General features: G+C 46.9%; 1 protein-coding gene across 2 annotated transcripts in view; it reads right to left on the reverse strand.

The window, feature by feature from the left end:
* Positions 1-23,710, reverse strand: part of HIC2 (HIC ZBTB transcriptional repressor 2) — a 100,769-nt gene extending 77,059 nt beyond the window's left edge. For both annotated transcript variants that reach the window (XM_063143877.1, XM_063143876.1), the window contains exon 1: positions 23,595-23,710. The gene's annotated coding sequence lies outside the window, so the exon portion shown is untranslated. The remainder of the gene's footprint in view (positions 1-23,594) is intronic.
* Positions 23,711-23,966: the final 256 nt, after the last annotated feature.

Consider the following 23,966-nt stretch of genomic DNA (forward strand, 5'->3'; position numbering starts at 1 on the left):
TAATAATAATCCCATGAAGCTGATAGGTGGGAGATTTAGGACAAAGGAAGTACTTCTTCCCACAGCGCATAGTTAAATTATGGAACTCACTACCACAAGATGTAGTGATGGCCAACAATTTGGATGGCTTTAAAAAGGGGGTTGGGTAAATTCCTGGAGGAGGTTATCAATGGCTACTAGCCCTCATGGCTATGTGCTACCTCCAGCATCCGAGGCAGTAAGCCTGTGTGCGCCAGTTGCTGGGGAACATGGGTAGGAGGGTGCTGTTGCACCATGTCCTGCCTTGTTGGTCCCTGGTTGACAGCTGGTTGGCCATTGTGTGAACAGAATGCAGGACTAGATGGACCCTCAGTCTGATCCAGCAGGGCTCTTTTTATGTTCTTATGTTACCCAACATAGTTGAGGTAGGCTAAAGTACACCGTGCTTTTTTTCGGAGCCACGTGAACACCTTTCTATTTCCCCAAGCCATTTTAGTTTCTCCGTTTCCGTTTTAAATCTGGTACTGTGTTAAAACTTTGCACTAGCGTTAGGTCATTTTTTATAGTGTAGTTTTGAACTTAATAATTAAAACACCAAGACGCCCCTCTAATGTTCCTTTACACCAGTTTCACTGTACGTTATATCGGGGGCCCAAGTTCGGTTTTGCCATTTCATCGCAACTGATGGGAAAGCTTGAATGGTAACGGCACTCGCCCTTTTCCTTTCATTGTCCACTCTTTCGTTAAACACAAATCCCTTATTTTGGCACCACTGCCAAGAAATCTCTTTGTTGTGCTCGTTCTTAGAAAGCAAACACAAATCGCTGAAGCTGTGAAGAAGCCGGTCTTCACATATTGCTGAATCTGCAAAGAGAAGGTGGGGAAAGGATCATTTCTCTACCACCAAGACTCTACAGAACCAGGGAAGTCAAAGATTCAAGCTTGCCGGTTGCCCGATACTCTTAAATCAAGACTTCCCCAGACTGGCCCCATAACCATGTTGTCTGGGGGATGATGGGAGTTGCACTACAAGGTTCTGGAGGATGTATGCAGCTTTGACATATCTGGTGTTTGCTTGATTTAAACACATACAACACCTAACCACCTGGACAACGTCTCAATGGAAAGGCTGCATTTGAGAATGGGATCTATTTTATCATCCTCATCAATTTATTTATTACATTTCTAATCATCCCAGCAACTAATCAGCAACATTCATTTATTCATTTATTACATTTCTAATCAGCCCAGTAACTAATGTTCTCTCGCAGATTGCAAACAGTTAAAAAAAAAAAAAACTAAAACGCCACAGCACAGCTAAAAATATAATCACAAATATTTATAAGAATGGTATACAGTAGGATGCAAAACAATAAACAGCACAGGAATCAATGAAACAGCAATCATAACCTAGAACTGGGTCTCTAACATGCTTGGGAGAAAAGAAAGGTCTTTGCCTGGCACCAAAAAGATAATGGCGTAGGAGCGAGGTGAACCTCCTTGGGGAGTTTATTCCATAGGGGGGTGCCACCACTGAGAAGGTCCTCTTTCTTGTAGCCACCCACCTAGCTTCCTTTGACAGGGACACCTGGAGGAAAGCCTCTGAAGAGCACCTAAAATGTAGTTATTACTATCATGATGTCAGCTCCAGGATCTGCTTTCCAGGAGAAGATGGGATTTGTTCACAGAAGAGGATGCCATTTCCCTTCCACACCACAACTCACCCCATTCAGCAAAGTCTCCTGACTCCACAGAATTTTTAGGGGGACTGAAAGACTGCGACTGGAAGGCGGGAGAGGGGGAAGACCCCATCCGCCAACGCACTTGCTCACACGTAAATCAAGATCCAACCGGCACCCACCCCTATTATTATTATTATTATTATTATTATTATTATTATTATTATTATTCACAGGGGAGGGGGTGTTTCCAAAGTCAGATTCAATGGCATGAATTTTATCCAACAGCTATCCTGGAAAGCCAATTGAATGGTTCTCATAACCAGGTTGCCGAGATAACTTGCACGGACCGACATACTGCAAATAAATCCACCAGATGATGACTGTTTCAGATATGGAGCATTATGCAAATTTTGGAAATAAAACCATAATAAATAAATAAGTCTGTTTGGCTGCCAAGGGAAGCATGTTTGCAATGTGAAATTGAGGAGGGCTGCAATCAAGTGAGACAATTGGGCCCTAACAAGACCAAAACCTCAACGATCCAGAGCTAAATATACATCCATTCCAAAACCTGCTCTAAGGGGTTCGTTTTATGGCTCGAATGTGCAGAATAGCTGGATTCAGCTATACTGGCGATCTGAGCACTCTCAGGATTACATTCGGGAGATGTGAACCGGCAAACGGGACCCCGCAAACATGTCAACTTGAACATCCTGTAAAAAGAGCTCTAGAAGTAAACCCGTGCGCTAAACCTCACCGGAATCTTACTGGTCCGATAAAGGAACCAATGAGCAGACATGTAGCTGAAATAGCAAATGGCTGGAAAGCATGAGGGATTTCAATGCAGCGAGAGTGGGGTTGCCCCGGAGGGCGTCAAAGCACCCTCCAACTCATTGATAGGAACATTGGAAGCTGCCTTATGAGTCAGACCCTCGGTCCATCTAGCCCAGTATTGTTGACACAGACTGGAAGCATCTCTGCACATTTTCAGGCAGGAAATTTCTCAGCCCCATCTGGAGATGTCTGGGATCGAACCCGAGACCTTCTGCATGCAAAGGATCTGCTCTACCACTGAACCATGGCCTTTCGCCAACAAGAACAACGCCCAATGAATTGCTAGCTGTTTACACACTGCGGCAGGAAATAGCAGTCTACATCCCTCCCCCCTCTCAAAATACTAGAACTCAATGGGGTCATCCCATGAAGCTGACTGGTGCAAGGTTCAGGACAACTAAAAGGAAGGACATCTTGACACAGTGCATAGTTAAACTGTGGAATTCACTACCACAAGATGTAGGGATGGCCACCAATTTGGATGGCTTGAAAAGGGGGTTAGAAAAAATCCTGGAGGAGAAGGCTTTCAATGGCTACTAGCCCTCATGGTTATGTGCTACCTCCAGCATCCAAGGCAGCAAGCCTGTGTGCTGGGGAACATGGGTGGAAGGGTGCAGTTGCACCATGTTCTGCTTTGTTTGTCCCTGGTCAACAGCTGGTTGGCCATTGTGTGAACAGAATGCTGAACTAGATGGACCCTTGGGCCTTAGCTAGACCTAAGGTTTATCCCGGGGTCATCCCTGCCTGCTCCCGGGATATCCTGTGTGTCATTTACATGAACAGGGAAGACCCCGGGACGATCCCGGGATAAACCTTAGGTCTAGCTAAGGCCTCAGTCTCATCCAGCATGGCACGTCTTATGTTCCCCAAAAGGAACAACAAACTCAGTAATGTATGGACAACAGCATGCGACAAAACCTCAACTTAGTTTTCAGATGATTATAGTTATGAAATCTCTTTTTGCACAGCTCCCGGACACACATTAAACTTAGCATGTTAATACCTTTTGGTGTTCTCCCCTTCCCCTGAAATATTAAACCAAGCCCCTGCTACTGAATACTCATGTTTTAAAATATTGATAAGTATTGCAATAAAAATAACTTCCAAGTAAAGCTTTGGATTGGATTAACTATAAAATTTAAACCACATGATGGTTGCAATCCAATACAGGCTTATTTTGAAGCAAGCCCCACTGAACTCATCGGGACTTACTGAGTAAATACAATTGTACTGTTAAGTTTGAGTAATTGATTCCCCACCCACCCACCAATCAAATACTTAGCTCGATTTTGAGATACAGCACGGAAAATAAACACAACATACCATTTACAAAACACGAAACCAACAAGTACACTAAATCAGGTCCCAATCGATTAAAAAAATATTTATTTATTTGATTTTATTTATTGCATTTTTAAACGGCCCAATAGCCGAAGCTCTCTGGGCGGTTTACAAAAATTAAAACCCCCAAAACCATTCAAAATATAAAACAACCAGTATAAAAAGCGTAATAGAAAATACAATATAAAAACACAACCAGGATAAAATCAAGCAGCAAGGCAGAAATTAATACAGATTTAAAATACAAATTTAAAAGAGCAAAGTTGAAATATCTGAAGGAAAACTCCTTTTCATGACATCGCTGGTATTCACGATCAACGAAAGACAAATTGGAACAAAGTAACTTGGATTTTCCTTTTCCAGAGATTTTTCTCCATGTTTGAGTTCCCCCCACACACAAAAAAAATGGGGGTGAGCAAATATTTTATCACCACTATTGAAACAACTCAAGCCGTAACACACCGTCAGGGCAATATCTTTCGAGCCACATGTGCTCGCCTCTGCATTAACCAGAGTGCAGAGAAAAACACAGGCAGCTGTGTTTCACCAAGGTGGGATCTACACTACTGCTTTAAAATGGTTTATAACAGTAGTGACAACGGCTGGGGCCCAGAACACACTCCATATACCAGCCTTCCTCCACCTGGGGCGCTCCAGATGTGTTGGACTACAACTCCCAGAATGCCCCAGCTGGCTGGGGCATTCTGGGAGATGCAGTCCAACACATCTGGCGTGCCCCAGGTTGAGGAAGGCTGCCATATACAGTTTTCAAACCGTTTTCAAAGTGTCATATCCTGCTTGGCGAAGATCTAGCCCAAGTCAGACTATTTGTCCAACCGGCCCAGTACTGTCTGCTCCAGGCTTGCTGAACCTCTTTCCACCCAAATTCCATTTTGGAAAAGCTCTCAGGATGGTACATTCCAGTGGTGGGCGGAGCCAAAGCAAAGGGGGCGGGGCCAAAGGGGCAGGACCAAAATACAAACAAAAATACCAGCATGTTCCCGCTTAAAGCTTGTAGCGCTAATAACTAAGCCTTAAGGAAGGCTTTCCAAGCTTTTAGAAGAGGGGAATGCACAAAGCGGTGAAAACATCAAAAGATATGATAAGCAGCTGGGGAAACTGCAGGCAGGCCAAATTTGAATTGCTTGCATTGGCTGCCTATACGTTTCTGAGCTCAATTCAAGGTGTTGGTTTTAACCTATAAAGCCTTACACGGCTTGGGACCACAATACCTGACGGAATGCCTCTCCCGACATGAACCTACTTGTACACTAAGGTCCTCCTCCGCGTGCCTACTCCGAGGGAAGCTCGGAGGATGGCAACAAGGGAGAGGGCCTTTCTAGTGGTGGCCCCCCAATTGTGGAATGATCTCCCCGATGAGGCTCGCCTGGCACCAACATTGTTACCTTTTCGGCACCAGGTCAAGACTTTTCTCTTCTCCCAGGCATTTAACAGCATTTAACAACATATGCTAAGTTTGTTTGTTTTTTAATGGACCCCAGAACTGTTGTTGTTTAAATGGATACTGTTGTTTTTATATTTTTGATGCTTTTAAATTTTGTATACTTTTTAATGTTCACTGTTTTTAACTTTTGTAAACCGCCCAGAGAGCTTCGGCTATGGGGCGGTATATAAATGTAATAAATAAATAAATAAATAAATAAGACTCATGGGCTTGGTTTGCTCTGACCAGTAGTTGATCTCGGGCACAGAGGGGGTCTTCCCTATAATTGGCTCCCTGACCCTTTTAACTGGAGATGCCAGAAATTGAACCCTCTTTGGAAAGGCTGATGATCTAGACACCTAGCCACGCTCACATCCATAAAAGAACCACTCCAGGCACTAGCAGCAAAGTCATTCTCTAAAAGTGGATCCTCAAGTAGCCAAAACAGTACCACCCACACATAGTACCACCCACACATCTGAAGGAACGCCTCCTCCCGTATGTACCTGCCCGGACCTTAAGGTCATCCTCAGGGGCCCTTCTCCGCGAGCCCCTGCCAAAGGAAGTGAGGCAGGTGGCTACCACAAGGAGGGCCTTCTCTGCTGTGGCACCCCGGCTGTGGAATGAGCTCCCTAAGGAGGCTCGCTTGGCACCTACATTATATTCTTTCAGACGCCAGGTGAAGACCTTTTTATTCTCCCAGCATTTTAACAGTCTATAAATAAATTTTAACTTGGTGTTTTAAATGCGTAATTTTGCATTGCTGCTGTTTTTATCTGGTTGAGCTTTTATATTGTATTTTATATCATGGTTTTATACTGTTGTTTTATACTTTGAATGTTTTTAATTTTTGTGAACCGCCCAGAGAGCTCCGGCTATTGGGCGGTATAGAAATGTAATAAATAAATAAATAAATATGAGGGAGGGAACTGCAGGCTTGGGGGAACCTGAAAGTTAGCAGAAGTACACCAAAAATGGGGGGAGGGACAGCCAAAGAAAGTAGCCCAATAAAGGGTGAGTAGCCCAATAAAGTAGCCCAATAAAGGGTACTCAGTGGCAACAGATATGCTGATTGGCTTTTTTGTGTGTGGGGGGGGAGCGGGAAGAGGATAATCAGGGTAGTGGGAAGCTGCATGGAAAGGAATACCCTGAAAGAGGGCATGGCTGGCAGGCACCAGGAATCTGAGCGCTCCACGCTGTAACATTTTGTTGCAGGCCACACGCCTCTGCTTCCTATCCTCAAGCTCTCCACACAGCTGCTCCTACACCTCTCCTTAAGGGTCAGTTTTTGTTGCAGGCAGGAAGCGGATTACCGGCCTGCTAAAATGGAATTGTTCAAGAGAGAGAGAGAGAGCTCAGGTTTCACCTTGAGCATCAGCCAAAGGACCGCAGCTCCTGGCCACAAAAACGTCCCCCAGGGAAGAACCTCTTCCTCAACCCGAGGCCCTCCAAATGAGGTGCACCGCAACCGCTCATGGCCTAGCCGGCTTGGAACGATGGGCGTTGCAATCCGACACATCTGGAGGGCACCAGGCTGGGGAAAGCTACTCAACAGATTCTCTCCAAACAGTAGCATTAAGAACTGATACATGATGTGGCCAATCCCAGGTGCGTTCAGACAAAAGACACCCGGTGTTCTCCAGCCAGGATTGTACAACTCTTCCCCCCTGTCTAAACACGCAGGCTGCTTTCAGGCGCTCGAGGTGGGCCACTCCCTGCGTGGAAGACCAATACGCCCGTACTGCAGATGGGGAGACTGAGGCAGAGAAACAACGGCTTGCTTGAGGAATTCCAAGACGTCCGCGGCAGAGGTGAGATTCAAACTGGGAGACTTCCTAATTGCTAGCTTAGTCGCTTGACCGCTATGATACACCACCCACAAGACGAAAAAAACCAAGTTTTTCTCATGACACTTCTCCCAAGAGATGAAAGCCCTTCGAGGGCTATTAAAAATACTTCCATTCCTCCTTGCCAAGGTGTTTAACAAACAAAATAAAAACTGACAGAGCTGTAGAGATGAAAGGAAACACTTTCTGCAGGGAATTTTCTTGCTCTTCATGCCCAAAGGAGAACTCAGCTCAAACAGCCTGTTGCTCTAGGACTGCAGAAACAAGGAGAAAACGCATCCCATCTGTTAACCAGGGCTCTGCACATCTGACATAAAGACCCCACGGATGGGACACTTTTCTGCTGCACGTCCGCGGCGCGCATGCGTTAATGCAATCTGTCTTGCAATAGTTATTATTAAATGACAAGCTGCCCTTGAGGATCAGTCCCAAGAAAACGGCAGGGTAATAAACCTTCTAAACAAGGTACGACAAACCAACAAGATTTTTTTTTAAAAAGGCAGCAACTATAAAGACAGTTAGTATTTTTCTAAAAACAACTAACACACATCCACAGAGCATAAAAACTTACAACTTAATGGTAGGCGGAAGGTAGAAGTCCAGATGGTGTGAACTTAGACATTGGATTTTTAAAAATAATAATAATCGTATTTTAAATGTTTTTAAATAGTTTAATATTGTAGCATGTTTAATTAGTTTTTTAAATTTTTGTATATCTCTATCTGTTATAACTGTACATATTTTCATTTGTAAAGCTGCCTTGAGTCCCAGTATTGGGAAAAAGGCGGGATATTATTAGGCCTCATCTAGAGTATTGCATCCTTTTCTGGGCACCACACTTCAAGAAGGATGCAGACAAGCTGGAGGGGATTCAGAGGAGGGCAACCAGGATGATCAGGGGGTCTGGAAACAAAGCCCTATGAAGAGAGACTGAAAGAACTGGGCATGTTTAGCCTGGAGAAGAGAAGATTGAGGGGAGGCATGATAGCACTCTTCAAATACTTGAAAGGTTGTCACACAGAGGAGGGCCAGGATCTCTTTTTGATCATCCCAGAATGCAGGACATGGAATAATGAGCTCAAGTTACAGGAAGCCGGATTCCGGCTGGACGTCAGGAAAAACGTCCTGACTGTTAGAGCAGTACAACAATGGAACCAGTTACCTAGGGAGGTTGTGGGCTCTCCCACACTAGAGTCCTCAAGAGGCAGCTGGACAACCATCAGTCAGGTATGCTTTAGAGTGGATTCCTGCATTGAGCAGGGGGTTGGACTTGATGGCCTTATAGGTACCTTCCAACTATACTATTCTATTATTATGATTATGTTGATTATTATTAATAACAATAATATCAACAACAACAACAACTTCAACTCCCAGAAGTCCTTGCCAGCATGGCCAACACTCAGGAATGCTGGGAGTTGTCATCCAAAACATCTGGAAATTGACTTTATGACCAACCCTGACTTACACGCCCATGGCCTGCAGAAAGATGGTCAAAACCTTCTCAGTAAGGAGGCAAGACAGGGAAATCAAATCCTTGAACATGCCCCCCAAGAATGCCTGTGCCCCATCCAAACAACGCTCAGTTGATAAGACGTGCCCCCCCTTTTAAGGGAAATGTTAAAAAAAACAGAACAAAAAATAAATCGCGAAAAACAACTGAAACATATTCCGGAGCAGAGAACGTAAGGAGTAAAACAGTAAAAAGATACAAAGATGAAACAACATTAAAATTATACTTTTTAAAATATGAAAAGCCAATAAAAACGGTGGCTGTAAAGTTAAGGAATGCTTCCTGGAACAGAGCTGTTTTCTGGAGGCGCTCGAAAGAACACAGTATTGGCGCATGCCTGACCTCCAGGGACAGGGAGTTCTGAGAAAGGGGGCCACCACGTTGAAGGCTCTTCCCCTAGTGGACTCCAATCGGGCCATAGGTCCACGTAGAATCAGCAGCAGCAGGCCCTCTGATGACTTCAGTGACTGGGAAGGTTGATAGGGAAGAAGGTGAGTATTTGGGTACTTGGATCCCAAGCTGTTTTGAGCAGTAAAAATCAAATACCAACACCTTGACTTGAACTCAACAGACAACCAGAGATGTTCTTTTAAGACTGTGATATGAACAGAGCTAGCAGAAACAGCTAAAACTCTGGCAGATGGAGCTTACAAATGATTTTCAAAGGCAGGCCTGTATAAAACACGTTTCAGTAATCCAACCAAGAGCTGACCGGAGCACAGATAACTGTGGCCAGACCTGACCTGTCCAGGAAGAGGCCACGGAGTTGGTGAACCAGCCCTAGCCGGTAAAAAGGTATGCTTCATGCCACGAGGCACACTTGGGCTCTAGCAATAAAGCTGGATCCAGGAAATGATTTGCCCATTGAAGAATTGGAAAAACAATAAAATAAACTCATACACGGTCTATGTATGCAGTTCTTCCAATATATTTGCTTTTGCACTTTTTCAGAGCATTTACACTTTCTGCAGGCGATGTTTCCCCTAACGTAATGGTTTTAGTGCAAACGTTCCCCTAACATACTCATTCCTGTGTGCATTTTTCCAATTACGAATTGCATTGCGAATTTCGGAAAACTGCAGCTACTGGCACGCAAGTGAATTCTGCTACACGTATATAGTCAGGAGATGCAAATCAGGAACTTTTGTACAAAAATTCACAGCCAACGAATTTCTCATGGATCTCCACTCCATCCCCATACCGGTCGAATACAGAGTCAAATGGATCGTGGCCGCAACACAGCAAGACAAACCCTAAGCAGCTGTTTCCACGGGCAAAACCTCAACCCCTGTGAAACCAAATCCAATTCCTCAGAAGATCAGCACTTTCAGCCGCTTCTGCCACCTCAAAGGGCTTAATGCTAGGGATGGAGAAATCTGCAAGGAATTCAAATGAGTTCAGATCTCTATGAATCCGACCTGCTGAGTCCATAGCTGATTGGCTTTTTCCAAGTCACAAGGATTCTGGTTTTTCAATTCGAGAGATTTGCGCTAATCCGCAATCGCGCAAGTCTGCAATTTGGAGATTTGCGCTAATCCGCAATCACGCAAGTCTGCACTAGCGCTAACGCACTGATGTATCCTGACAACCCGTGATACTACAAAGGAACGGGTTTAAGAAAATCTGTACATCCCTACTTGCTGCACACGTCAAGACTATCCTATGATTTCCCTGAAACAGATTGGCAAAAACAGCGGTGCCCGCTTCGCTGCCAATACCATTCTGACCTCGAGCAAAAAGGAAGTTCTTTTCCAAGAATTTCTGAAAGCGTTGAGTCACACTGTACGCTGGCACCAGACCACAGCAGGGGGAGAACACACACATAAACAAGTGACAAATAAGCCACTCCCCGTGAAGGTTCAGAAAAGGGGCAGATGCAGGGGGAAGGGGGGGGGATTTCCAGGAAAAGTGGGTGGCATAAATTATTCTCCCTCTCAAAACAAGGTGCCAGAGGGCAGTGATGTTTTAACTAGGGGAAGTCATCATTATCATACAGGCATCTGATAAATCTACTCAAGGTGAGGAAAATTGCATTTAGATCTCGCCTTATGTCCCAGGAACTCAAGCCGCCATATATGTGTGGCCCCCACATTTCACTTTATCTTCACAATCACACATGTGACGTACAGTAGACCGAGAAAGACAGAATGGGCATAACTAGACCAAGGTTACCCAGTAAGCTTCATGGAGGATCAGAGATTCGAACCCAAAACTTCCCATCTGCCAGACTCCAACCCAGCCTTACCCAACCTGGTGGCCTCCAGATGTTTGGGACTACAGCCCCCAGCATTCCTGGGCATCCTTTGCTGGGCCTGATGGGAACGGAAGTCCAAAATGTCTGCAGGGCACCAAGTTGGGGAGGTCTGCTCTAAGCACTCCACCACACTGCCAAAACATCATAGAGATGTTTGCATGACTGATTGCAGAGAGTAACAAGTACAAACTTTGCAGGGCTTTATTTTATAAGGCTCAATGGAGGAGAAGGTTGGTGGGTCCAATTTTGGTAGGGCTGGGACTCCATTCTGGGTTTCAGTCAGAAGTGTAAAAGAGTTGACCAAGAAGGTGCTGAACCTATTTTGGTGATAGGCTTGAGCAACTGAGATGTCTTTAGAGTTCTGGCAGGCTCTAACTGAAACCCAGCATGGATTCATGGCTCCACCAAAATCGGAGCCACCAGCCTCCACTGCACAATGGGCAGGACCCAATGCGACAGTACCGCTAACATATACCTTGCGTCAGGGCAAATTATCATCATCATCATCATCATCATCATTATTATTATTAATAATAATAATAATATTACATTTCTTTTCTGCCTCATAGCTTAAGCTCTCTAAGTGGTTTACAAACGTTAAAAGCATTAAAAATACAATATGCAAAATTGAAAACATAAAACACACACAGACAGAATATATACAAAGAGACAACATAAATCTAAAAAAAAAAAACCTTGCCCAATCAGCCGAACACCAAACAAATCCAAAATCAACTGAAACTCCAGACGTGCTGCCAAAAGCCAAAGAAAAGAGAAAAGTCCTGACCTGGCATCGAAAAGATGACAATGTTGGCACCAGGCGGACCTCATCGGGGAAATCATTCCATAATTGGGGGCCACCCCAGAGAAGGCCCTCTCCGCTGTGGGCATCTTCCGAGCTTCCCTCGGAGTAGCCACCCGGAGGAGGACCATTCATGTTGAGCGTAATGTACGGGGGGTATGTTCAAGGTGGGAGAGGCGCTCCATCAGATATGCGGTCCTGAGCCGCGTACAGCTTTACAGGTTAAAACCAGCACCTTAAAAAATGACCTGTAGCACAATCCTAATAGCATTTGCTGGGGCGATGAGTTTTCTGGGGAAACCCATCAAACCAGCAAGCAACAATGGCACTGTGCTAGACATCATTTACGCTAGCGCTAGGACATTTACGTTAGCGGTCCTTTCACACTGGATACTGCCCAGGGCGAGCTCACAAGCGATCGCCCATACAAACACAGACCGGAACCAGACCTGCTTAGCTTCAGAATACTGATGGTTCACGTGCCTTTAGACCAGAAACTGGGAATTTCCACCCTGTATGGCACCTTCCTCCTTGTCTTCTGTGCTGCCAGCACAAAAAAAGCAGCAAATTTCAGGAACTGGAGGCCTCATCTTGATCAGAAACACAGTGGGAAGCAAAGGACTAAAAGGGCCCCCTAACCCCCACACCAGAGAGAGGTATCAACAGGCATGGGGAAAACCAGAGTTTTGCACACACAAAATCTTTAAAATGAAAGCAAAGGGAGAAACCCTGGAACAGATTTATAAACTGCTCTTCACAAATCAGAACACTTTACAAATAAAAGTAACATGGCAAAGCTCAGCACTCAGGAAACAATGCTAAAAAAACCAAACAAACTCTAAATAGTCAGCCAAACCAAACCAGCGGCAAAGTAATACACACCCAAAACTGTTGAAACGAACAAAAGAAAATAAAAAAACAGTGGTGTGCTGATACTCAGGCCGTAGCTCGACGGGGCTTTATCCCAGGTGATCTCAGGGATTGTCCCTGTGCGTCCACATGATGCACAGAGGATCCTGGGATCAGGGAGGGAGGATCCTTCCCTTGCCCCGGGATCTCGCCCTCCCCTTTAGCCCCGGTTTTTCCACGGTCCCGGGCTGAGCCCGAGACTGTGGAACGTGTGGCTGGATGCCGCAGATCGACCCGGCTCCTCGCGAGGAGCCAGGAGGAGCGCTGCGCCCATCGGGGGGGGGGGGGGTAGGGGGGGAGCAGGGAATGTAATTTAAATTTCAAAAACCACTTATCTTATGCACACGAGCGTTGGTGTGCTGCTGGCCCTTTAATAATTAAAAAAATGGCGGGCGCGACGCCTCTCCTTCTGAGGTCGTCGCGCTTTGCGTGTAAACAGAGGAGGGATCTTGTGTTAAACACAACGCGAGATCTTCCCTCCTCCGTCGTGGGCTAACAGGTAAGTCTAGCTAAGGCCTCAGAGACAGTAGGCCTGTGCTCACCACTTACTGGAAAACACGAGGGTGCTGTTGTGTTCATGCCCCACTTATTTTATTTAATTCATTCAAATTAATATACCGCTTCCTACAGAAGTATCAAAGCGGCGAAGATAAAATACAGTGCCATCAAGGAGCGTAACAATAAAAACACACAAGACAAATTGATCAGCAATAAAACCGCACACTCCACTGTGTGCTGCAAAGCCTATCTAGACGGGTCACAATTCAGGGAAAGCGTGAGTGAAGAGATGGGTTTTAAGAAGACATCTAAATGTCAGAATTGTAATGGGTTCCCAAAGGCAGCTGGCTGGCCGCTGTGTGAACAGTTCTCTGAGTGGGATGGACCATTGGTTTGATCCAGCATGGCTCTTCTTAGGTTCCTGTGATGGCTCCAAAAATTGCATTTTCCAAGCTCTTTAACGATTCCTTGGGAATTTCCCTCTTGTTCAGTTAGTACATGTTACCATTGTTCACAAGTGATGCCTCTTCTCGTGTCTCTGCATTCATTCCAGCTAGCATGAGAGAAGACCCATATTGCCCTATGAATAGGATTGGATGCCATGCCATCAGCGTTTAGCTCCCCCACACACCTTTCTGCCTTACCTGCCTGTGCACACTGCCAATCACGTTCTTCCCCATTCCCTCCCCATTGGTTTCCCACTGGAGAGAAAAGACTCTCCTCCCCACCCACCCAAAGTTTGGGGTTGTGTTTTTTTAAATGTATTAATATGCGCCCCAGCGTTGATGCAAATCCAGGCTCTTTGGAAGGGATAAAGACATCCAGGCAGATGAAACTGGCAAGCCTTCCTCCCCTGACCATGTCAGTTTCACAAGGGGACAGGATGACAACAACAGTCAACAAAATCAGCATGGGAATGATGGAAGCTGTAGTTCAACATATCTGTAGGGTTGGCTTAGAGAAAGCCAACTGTAAAAACGGATCAAGCAAATGAAACAGCCGCAGAAGTTGAGCATATCCATCAACTTCTCTGTAAACTCTAAAGATGAGAAATGGGAAAGGCGATAATAAGAAAGACAAACACACCCACACACCCAAGACACATCCAGCCAATTTAGATGTGCTAGTGGCACCAGTTAATGTTTTAAGCAGCAAAAGCGCCAGATTTTCCAAGTTGGACAGCTGCACAGAAGGCAATGCAGAACGGAAACATTGCTTTTGCTTTACAGCCAATCTTAGGAGAGGCCCATTTGAAGGTGCCATTAACCAAAGAGGCCCCGCTGTTGAGCGTGCGTGGAAGGGCTTTCGACTGGTTGCTCCCAAGTGGTGGAATGTGTGCTCCCTTAAGAACTACAACTTGCCCCGACTATCTCAGCTTTTGGAAAGGATGTGAAGATACATCTTTTACATTTATCACGATTATTATTACACTTACATCCTGCCTCCCCGCGCCCACCTCAAATGGAACCCACGGTGGCTCACGTAGTCCTCCTCCCTATTTTATCCTCACAACAACCCTGTGAGGTAGGTCAGGGTGAGAGTCAGCGACTGGCCCACAGTCACCCAGTGAGCTTCCATGGCTGAGTGGGGACTAGAACCCGGATCTCCCGACTCCCAGTTCAACACGCTCCCCACTACACCACACCAGCTCTTTTCAACTATGTCACTGTTTTAATGCTTTATAGCTTCCAAGTTTTATTTTTTAAGATTTTATTGTTTTAAATTCATCCAGTGTGAGAGCCAGTGTGGTGTAGTGGCTAAAGGGACGGACTAGGAGTTGGGAGATCTGGGTTCTAGCCCCCACTCGGCCATGGAAGCTCACTGGGTGACTGTGGGCCAGTCACAGACTCTCAGCCCAACCTACCTCACAGGGTTGTTGTTGTCAGGATAAAATGGAGTGGAGGAGGATTATGTACACCACCTTGGGTTCCTTGGAGGAAAAAAGGCGGGATATAAATGCAATCATCATCATCATCATCATCATCTCCCAACCACAATCCCATGCTCCATCTTCCCAGCCTAAGAACTGTAGCAGAAACTTGGAAGTATACAGCTACTCGCTTGGGGGCAATGACCGATCTCCCCAGGCGTTCGCCTGGCTCCAAGAATATGTTGAAAGGCCTGGTTTTGTATCAGAGCAGCCTGCAAAAACAGCTTCCTCAGAAGAAGATGACCCGATGGCTGCAGTCTTGAGTCAAACAGTCCAAGGCACTCTCAGAATTTTCCTCCAACACCTCAGTTCAAAAGCATCCACCTTCCTTCGCTCAGCCTTCCTTATGGTCCAGCTCTCGCAGCCATAGGTTACTACGGGGAGTACCATTGCTTTAACTATGAAAGTCCCTACTTTTATCTGTCCTGAATCTCCCACCAATCAGCTTCATGGTTAGACTCCAAGCTCTAGCAATGAGAGGGTGAGGAAATGTCTCCTCATTCCCTTTCTTCACACTATACACAACTTTGTACCCTGCTATCCTGTCTCCCCCTTTTCTTTAAGCTAAACAGTCCATGTAACCTTTCCTCATAGGGGACTTGCTCCAGCCCCTTGATCTTTTTAGTATGCCTCCTCTGCACTTTTTCCAGCTCTACAATATCATTTCGTTAGGTGTGGTGACCACATCTATACACAGTATTCCAAGTGTGGTCGCACCATAGATTTGTATAAGGGGAGCATGATCCAGGCAGTTTTATTTTACACAACTCCTTGTGAACCCACCTACAGGCAGACCGGTCAAGGCTCGGATGTTTCCCTAAAGAGAAGGTTGCAACACCAGTGGAATTGCTGACCAGGAAGGATCGGGGTCACGAGCCTTTAACTGCTGGTGAAGAAACCGATTCAAGAAGGAGAGTGTAGGGACGAAGCGGTGCCTGTGAGTGTGAAGGAGCGAAGCAGAGAGGCGAAGCGGCAGGGGACCCGTCAGGCAACTCTAACCGATGAGACGTTTCAAACGAGGTGACGTAGACATAAAGAGCTGCAAGAGAGTCAAACCACAGTCTGGCCAGGAATTCACAGCGGAGAGGGACCATTGCTCGGCATGGTTTGCGTGGGTAAAATCCAACATGGTGGAGAATTCTGAAGGCATGGGTTCCACTTTCAAAGGTAAAATCCAATGTAAGTCCTACTTAGAGTACATCCATTGAAATGAATGGGACTTAAATTAGTCACGGCTAATTTAAGTCCTATTCGTTTCAATGGGTCTACTCTAAATAGGACTTATGTTGGGGGGGGGGTTATCCCAAGTGCACCATCCCTGCCTGCTCCACTAAGAATCAGTCTGGCATGATATAAATCAGAGTGCAGTACCTCTTTTCACCTCAAGGGCAAAATTCCACTTGGGAGTAGCCCTCGGGTGGGCGGGGCAAAAGGGGCAGGGCTAAAAGAACATATAGCCACATATTCGAGCTGAAAGCCCTGCCACTAACCTAGCCTTAGTAGAACGTGGGCGTGGGGATTGCAGAAAAACCAGAAAATCACCCCAACAACTGGTGGTCAGGGCAAAGGGGGTGTGGTCAGGGCAAAGGGGGTGTGGCCACTGGGGAAGCCCTGGAATGCCAGAATATGACTTCAGAGTTGGCCCCTGAGTTTGTATTCTGCAGCCCTGGTATAAAGGCATAGAGAGCCATTGCGGTTAGAGCGTTGGACTAGGACTCGGGAGATCCAAGTTGAGTCCCCGCACGGCTGTGAAGCTCACCTGGTGACTTTGGGCCAGCTGCCAACTCTCAGCCTAACCTACCTCAAAGGGTTGTTGTTGTGAGGGTAAAATGGAGACAAGGAGGATGGTGTGCTCCTTGGAGAAAAAGCATTTGAACCTTTTGATGCTTTCTGAAAACAATGATGAAACACCGAATGATATTTAATTTATATCTTGTATATGTTTAGCAGTCTTTACAGATAACAGAACGTTTTTTTTCTGACGAAGTCTAAATATATGACGCAACAGGACGAAAACCGGATGCCTGTAATCAGACTTGTAAAAAACAACCCATTAAATTTATTTGGCTTATAAAAAAAACAACTATTTGATTTGTATAAAACAATTTGACTTTGTACGCCGTTGCGTGCTCTTTAGCATTGTTTAGTTTTGTAGGATATCAATGTCACCAATAAATACTTTCTTAAGAACTAAACTGCTTTAGTCCTGAAATTATAGAGCATCAAGGATACCGTCCAGGGATGGATGTCAGAGCGTGCCCCACCCCACATTTTATTTGACAGGGGGAGGGTGGCATTTCCTCCTGCGACCCTCCAGCGGCCAAATAAAAACAGAACGAAAGTTTCCGACACGTTGATTCCTTGTTCAAGACCTCACCACCAGTATAAAAATCACCCAGTCCCCAGTAGGAGAGGTGCCGTTTAAATAATGCCCAATACGCAGGCACCCCGGGGCTCCTTACACACTTCTCCTCCGGAACAGCTGACTTTGAGCGGACGGCTCGGCATCGCTTATTAACAAAATGAGAAATCTGATATACAGAAAGAAAACACTATGTGGAGATTAATCCCGGATTGCAGTTTGCAGCCAACACTGGGCCTCCCTCCAAACGCAGATAAAGCAACACGAACATTTCTCCCACCTGTCATCGCAGGTATGGCCAACGCTGTGCCAGAATTTTCTCTGCCACTGCAATTTTAACTGCTGCTTTTTTAAAGGGAAGAAACAAAATCGCACTCGAGGCACAAAAACACCCTTCTGCGTTACCGCTGCCTTGTTCTGCCAGAGCTCGACACCCGCGAGAAGAAACTTTCGCTCCCAAAACTGCCCATCACAACGGAACGAATTCTTACATGTTTGGCTAACTGGCACCTTCGTGCCAACTTCTCTGATCTGGTGGCCTCCAGATGCTGGCTGGTGGATTATGGGCTTTGTAGTCCAGCACATTTACAGGCCAAAAAGTTGGGGGAAACCTTAGCGCATTGGATGTGAACCAGACACCCAGGCGTCCAGATCATGCTTTAGGTTTTGATGGGTCAGCTTTCACAGGAAGATGGGCAGGTTCTGGGAACCTCTGAGGTTCTAAACAGGAGCTTAAAGCAGAGAGACAGACAGAGAGAGACTTAAGACATATCATTAATACCGCACATTACGAGAGAGTCCTTACCATAGTAACTGCAATAAAGCGACATGAAATATCTGCTGCATTAGAGCGAAATTCCAGAAGAAAAGCCATACTTGCCCACAGAAGCAAGGCAAAGGAGGATGCTTTGGCACCTTAGGAGTGGGGGGAAACCTCATTCATTTTCTTGCAGCAGGAGATTTTTCCCGGCAATCAGAGACCGTTTAAGAGCATTCACCTCGCAAGGAGCCCGTTTGGAGTCTAGTCCGGTTAAGGCAGGATTCGGCCGGAGCCGCTCCCAACTCTGTACGAAAGGAAGCAACTTCTGACCGGCCGGCAACTCACAGACCCTTAAGCCGCAGAAACTTCCGCCATGTCCAGGGCACCTTCCGAGGCGCACGAGATTGCAAACATGCAACCGCTGTGGATTAAACTGCTGCTCACACCCATGAGACGAATGCACACACCCCTCCCACCAAGAAGGCAGGCAGGCAACTGGGACGAATCGTATCTGTTTAAAAAGGAAGGGGGTGGTGGTGGTGGGGAATTGGCCCCCAACCCAGTTAGAAACCTGTTCCATTCCCCTACCACAACATCCTGGCTTTCTCCCCGCCCGCTCCAAGAGAACATTTCAAAGCTGTTTTTGAACGAAGTGGCATTACCGGTCATCTTTCCCCTTTAGCCAAGCCAAGGCCTAGGAAAAGGTTGCAGCAGTTTTATTTTATTTTTAGTTATTATTATTTTAATAATAATAATAATAATAATAATAATAATAATAATAATAATAATTTTAAAAAAGTCACCCGGCTTGGATTCTTCAGTAAGCAATTCAACAGCTGAGCCCGGTTAATTTTTCGCCCAGCCGAACAGGGCAGGCATGTCCAGCGATGCCGAAATGCAAAAACCCCCACCCTACCCCCTCACCCTCTCTCTTCCTGGCCCCTCCCCCACTCCTTCAGACCCACTGAGCTTAGACTGTCATAGCCAACATAATGGCTGAATCACAAATGCAATTCGTTTCCGCCTCTCTCCCCCCACCCACCCGCCCCAAACCTTTTTCCAAGGCAACATCTGCTGTTCAGTTGTTGAAATGAACGCAATGGCTTTTAGCGGGGGCTCAAACCCGAAGCGCAGTATTCAAATAGGAGCCTTTTAGCCAAGACCTATAGATATATATATATATAAGACCAGAGTCCGGCTACAAATTGTAGTGAAGTTAAAGTCTAGGCGAATGACTCCCTTCTATCATGACAAGGAGGTGCATTTTTCATTGAGCGAAGAGCATGCCCCACCAACCAACATACCGCGGCGTTTGAAGGAACCATTTGCCAACACGCACCCAAATCCTGATTTTGCCCAAAAGGAAAGGAAACACGGAATGCACCATCCATCAGCTCCGATGGGCCCTTTCCCACCTGAACAGCAGAACAAAGATTCACGTGCTTGACCGCTCCACCGTTTACCTCCACAAACGGGCGGCTGAGGTCTCAGCTAGCTTTGTCATCACCCGTTTCCCCCCCCCCCCCAAATCTCCTCACCTTGGTGGGACATTTCCCCTCCGAAATTCCGTCAGCGCTTTAGGGGAACACTGGAACAGCCGCAGCCCAGAGATAGGTGTAAATCCATTCCGGCTCAAAGGAACTATTCAAGGAGCACCCCCGTTCACCTCCCAAGACTAGGGCCTCCTTATCACACCATTTCTTCTGCTAAACAATCCAGGACTGACTTGCTAAACCTCATCACATGATAGCACAAACGCTTCAGGCAATCTTGAAACACACTTTTTACCACAAAGAATTCAGTACAGTAGCCTATCTAAATAAGAATTCAAGATTCTTGCTTTACAGTTCACTATTCTTTTTTTGGAGAGCTTTTAAAACACACACACACACACACACACACACACACACACACAGAGTAAGATTACATTTGTAGATTTTCAAGCCAGACTCCCCAGCAAAACAACCTAGAACAGGGGTAAGCCATGAGGCACCTTGGCAATTTGAGAAACTGTCCGGGGCACCACCACAAAATGGCTGCCATGGGTGGAGTGGCAAAGGACAAGTAACCTGCCCAAAAGACGGAGTACAAGGCAAAGGTGTGTCCTCGTTCCAAATCATGTTTTCGGCACCAATAGAAACCTCTCTCACAGCAACAGAACTTGCCAATAAGAAAACATGTTACTAATAAAAAAAAAGCGGGAGGGGTAGAGGAAATTTGTTAGGGGCGCACTGGTGCACAAGGGAACCACATTGTCAACCCCTGGCCTAGAGGCCTAACCACACTTGTTCCTAAAGCTACTTCTAGTTTTAAAAGGGGGATGCATATTCACCCCCCAAAATGTGAGTGTCAGAAAAAAGCTCCAATCCTACACCCAGTTAATATTTGTATGTCGATAGGATTTATGCCCACATGAATAGGAACAGGGCAGAAACCTTGCATTCCACTTTTGACTTCAGACATTTGCCTGGCTTAAATAGCTCAAAATTGATTCTTAGGGGGCACTGCAATTAATTGATCCCGGTGTTTTCAGGGTTAGGGTAGATATTGATCGGGGAGGCACCAAAGAAGCTACTGACAAGCGTAAAAATAAGTCAGTTCTTTTCCTCGTACGTCACCGATGGCACGCAGAATGGCAACAGCACGATCCTAAAGAGCCATTTATGGCTCCTGTCCTGTGCCTGAACAACTGCCGTAAAAGCTAAAGCTGGAGTCTGAAAAACCACACACACACACAGAGATATCTTTATTCAAAAGAAGTTCCTTCTTTCTCACCCACCGTGTTTTCTTTTTCGTGAAAGTCTCACCGTACTAATGACACGATGCACACTTCGTAAAATTGGCTTTCTGGACCGAATACAGTGAAGTTCACGAAAGGATTTCACCCCCCACCCTGTTCCTGCCACCCATGAGTTCCAAACTAACACCACCAACTGCACATCTATCAGGTTTTTCGACAGATTTCTTCGCACAGAAAATCTACCTTTCCCTCGAATGGCAAAACATGAAACCAAACACTCAGTCGGTCCAAGTGACAGCCGGTCTCAGCACTTACCAAATTCTTTCCTGCTTCCCCCCACCCCCGCCCAAATTTTAGGCTTTTACTGGAATTTTAAAAGGTAAAAGAAGAAAATCTCAAATGGAAAGTTCAGTGCTGTTTCTGCTCCCACCCCCCACAAGCCAATGAATGACACAACAGTCACTCTCGGTAAAATGACTAAACAAGAAGAAACCAGCTGGGAGGACTGATAAAGGAGGAAAATGTGCTACGCTGGAGGAAGACAGGGTGGTGGCAAGGGTGAATCTACCACCACCCCCTTTTGGGGCCTCTCTGATGTGGCCACATCTACCTAGAAGAACTTTAAAACCAGACCTTGTTCCTTCACCTCTGCACAAATTCCGGGCTTGCTAAACCAAGATATCCAAAGGAGATCAGCAAAAACACACACACACACACACACAATGGAGTCATTTTCACTTGTAAATATCACCCCTCCAGTTAGAGCCGGGTTCAGCCTCCCCATGCAGAAGAACATTTCATTCATCAAACCTCACCCAAAGTGTCTAAAACACACACAGGGCACGCCAAAGACCATTTCTCTGCCAACATTTCGGATGCAAACCTTCGGATTGAAATTGTAAAAAGTTTGCGGCTCCCTTTGGGTTTTAGACATCTCTACAGATATATACAATGCATGCAGAGAGATGTGTGAAGAGAGAGAGAGAAAGAGAGTTGATGATGACCTTTCTTTATTTCCTTACTTCGTGCATTCCTTAATGGAGATCAAATTGGGGGGGGGGAGTTCAAAGAGGAAAAGGAGAGCAGCAAGAAAGCAAATCATTCCTCTTAATGTGTGGAACGTATTTGTAAGCAACACATTAATAATAATAATAATAACAATAATAACAATAATACATCATCTAGAGATGCCACAAAGGTATTCCTTCAAAATCTCAACAGGAAAGGCGAGGCGGGCATTAGGGCGCAAGGAGAATGCTTCTGAAGGGGACCCCAACGTTTTACACGGGGAATCCTCGGGGGTTTCTAGTCCCTTTGAATCTGGCAGCCGCAACAAAAGCCCCCAGCTCTTAACAACGCCCCGCAGAGACAGTGTCTCTTCGATCTCAATGGAGATGGGAGGGAGAGGAGGAGGAAGGGGGGGGGGAGAGAGAGAGAGAGAAGAGATGTGGCAAAAGTTCAAACACAGCTTGAAAAGCGAGGGGGGGGGCGTGGTGCGCGGCCCGAGGAGGAAAGAGAGGTCGTGGGCACGGGTCACCTTTCAGTCGCCATAGATAGGGGCGGAGGGGGGGGGCGCTCACGGGAAGGCGACGTGGTGGGCGGGTTGGGGAGGGAAGTGGCTACCGAGAGCTACTGCCATGCCGGAGGAGACGCAAGCCCGTGCAAAACGCAACGCGCCCCCCCCGTTCTTTTCCATGCGCGCCCCCCCCCCTCACCCCCACCCCCCAAGTAATTACTTAGATGCAACTGCCTCTCAATACCAGCAATCAATGCGGAGGGCGGGGGAACAGGAGAGGGGAGTACCTTGGATCAGGGGGGATCCCCTCCCTTCTAGCATGGCTTGTCCAACGCAGCGGCGGCAGCTGCAGTAGCTTTCCTAATGCCCCCCCCCAACCTTTCTCTCTCTCTCTCTTCTACCCCGCCCCCTCTTCCTCTTCCTCCTCCTCCTCCTCCTCCTCCCGGGAGGCATCAGCTCAGCAATAGGGCAGGCAGGCGGCAGGCAGGCAGGGCAATGCAAAACACACACACACACAAAGAGGAGAGGAAGGCAGAAACACACAGAGAGACAGACAGAATATGAGAGAGAGAGAGAGAGAGAATCTCAAAGTTTCCAAAGCAGCCCAATTCGTGGTAGGATGTTTAATTGTTATTTTATACCTTACACACACACACAAGCGCGCGCGAGAGAGATTCCGGGGGAAAGAGGCGCAACCGAAGCCAACAAAAGCCACGCCAATCTTCTAGTCCGCATGACGCGCCGGGCCGTTTGGTGGCCGGCCGTTCGCCGCCTTTATTTCTCCGGCTGTGCCACGCTGGAAAAGGCAGCCGCACCAAAAAGGGGCGAGCCGGGCTACCTGGCCGAGGCGCTCCAAGCCCCCACCACCACCCCAAGCCACCCCCTCCCCTTTCCTTTGTGTGTCGGCTCCCGCAGCCTGGGGGACTCGGGGGTGGTGGGGTGGGCTGGGGTGGGGAAGGCGGCGGACTGGCGGAGGTGGAAAACGAAGAAAAGAACAGGGTGGCCGGGAGCGAAGAACCCAAGCGGGCCGCGGGAGAGCAGCTGCTCTCCCGCGGCCCGTTGGCCGGATGCGCGCGTGCACGCACACACACAGAGACACGCGTGCGCGCGTCCCCACATACACACCCCCTGCCGGGAGCGCGTCGAGCTCCCGGTTTTGCAAAGAGGCGACGGCGGCGCTTACCTTTTGAATTGCATGCTTTTGCAAGCGCCGGGTTCTTCCTTTCTTCTTCTTCTTCTTCTTCTTCTTCTTCTTCCTCCTCCTTCCCCACCTCCGCCTCCTCTTCCCCCGGCGCCCCGGGTCCGTCGCTGCCGCCCCGTCCCTCCCGGTTTATAGCAGCAGCGCCTTCCCCATCTCACCGCCTTGCACTCAGCGCCATCTTGTAAGCGTGTGACGTTGGGAGTCGCTCACCCCTGACCCACATTTGAATAGAAGCCAAAATGGGAAAAGAGAGGGAGGGGAGGGGAGATCGGGGGCGAGCAAAAGAAAGAAAAGCCCGCAACAGCGGCGAGAGCGGGCGGGCGCCAGGAGCCACTTTTGCGCATGCAAGTTGAG

This window comes from Elgaria multicarinata, chromosome 18, assembly GCF_023053635.1.
Source record: "Elgaria multicarinata webbii isolate HBS135686 ecotype San Diego chromosome 18, rElgMul1.1.pri, whole genome shotgun sequence".
In the NCBI taxonomy this organism is placed as follows: Eukaryota; Metazoa; Chordata; class Lepidosauria; order Squamata; family Anguidae; genus Elgaria; species Elgaria multicarinata.